At 32.5% G+C, this 1515-nt stretch overlaps 1 non-coding gene across 1 annotated transcript; it reads left to right on the top strand.

Annotated features, from left to right (window-relative positions):
• Positions 1-1197: 1197 nt before the first annotated feature.
• On the top strand, positions 1198-1270 carry TRNAA-UGC (transfer RNA alanine (anticodon UGC)). The gene has a single exon. It is a non-coding gene; the product is annotated as a tRNA-Ala (tRNA).
• The last annotated feature ends 245 nt before the right edge of the window (positions 1271-1515 follow it).

Here is a 1515-nt window from a genome sequence, read left to right as displayed (position 1 = left end):
AGCTAAATACAATTTGACTTTGAAAAATGTAAAAATAATTAAGATTCAACTTATTTCCGTTACTAAATGAGAAAAAAAAACAGATCATGTATCCTCACACCTTCCAAATATTTTTTTTTCTTTCAGTAAGTAATTGTGTCTAAGATTTTTAATATTTTTTAGAAACTTCTTATCGCAGGTAATGAAATTATGTAGGAGAACTTTTGTTGATAGACGTGAACTACTCATGTTTTTATGGGATCCTTTAGTTTTTTGACGATATCTAACAGAAAGATGAAAATTCTCAACTTTTAAAAACTTGAATGATGTTTTGTGCTAAGAATGATACTTTAAGTATGTGATTTAATTTTGAGATATATTTTAAGGATGTTTTTGCCAAAAATTCGGGGAAATGGGATATAGTGTTTTTGGCTAAATACTTGTAATATATAAATTTGTATAGGGAAAATATGCGGATAAACAAACTTATAATATTTAATTACTCATCATAGCTATAATTTGCTATTACTATCACTCGCGACTAACATTGTACGTTAATTAAATGGCCTGACTTCGAGTTTGTATAATTAGTCACGTTTGTATATGTATAATTCACTAGAATATACAAATACATATGTATATTATATAATTATTTAACATATATACATGTACAATTCACGTCTCTCACTCGCCTCTCTCCTCCCTCTCTCAATCTCGCTCGCCTCTCTCTTTCCTATCCAGTCTCGCTCGCCTCTCTCCTCCCTCTCCCAATCTCGCTTGCCATATATAACAATGCATATGTATAATATACAATTAATAACCGATACACATATACAATTCATCTTTCTCCCACTCTTTTCCCCCTCTCTCGCCTCTCCTTCTAGTCTCGCTCGCCTCTCTCTCCCATTCTCGCTCGCCTCTCTCTCCCAGTATCGCTCGCCTCTCTCTCCCAGTCTCGCTCGCCTCTCTCTCCCAGTCTCGCTCGCCTCTCTCCTCCATATAACATGTAGCTACGAATTGTAATTATCAAACTATAGTTACGGAGAATAATTATGCTATTTTGAACTGGCTATATGTGAAAGTTCCCGAATTGTATTTTGCGGGTGGCCAAATGTGTAGGGCCTTAATATATACAAAATATATACAGAAATCTTGACCCCAAATTCACATGTATCAATATAAATGTTTAAATAAATAATGCGAGTTTCCCAACAACAAGGGGATGTAGCTCAAATGGTAGAGCGCTCGCTTTGCATGCGAGAGGCACGGGGTTCGATCCCCCGCATCTCCACACGCAATTGTTTTTAAATTTGTCTTTTTTTTACGTGAATTCAAATTAAATTTAAGAAATGGAAACTTACATAAATATACTATAATAAAAAAATATTTACCATTTATAGTAGTAATATTTTTTTTTACTTGATCACTTTTAATTCATTTATAATACAAGTTTAATACATATTACAAAGAATAATTTATTATTCACATATAATACAAGTTTTAATGATGAATAATGCATTTATCACACATTTTAAT

Source organism: Solanum lycopersicum, chromosome 7, assembly GCF_036512215.1.
Source record: "Solanum lycopersicum chromosome 7, SLM_r2.1".
Taxonomy (NCBI): Eukaryota; Viridiplantae; Streptophyta; class Magnoliopsida; order Solanales; family Solanaceae; genus Solanum; species Solanum lycopersicum.
The sequence above is the reverse complement of the archived record's forward strand: the minus strand, read 5'-3'. Positions and strand labels throughout refer to the sequence as shown.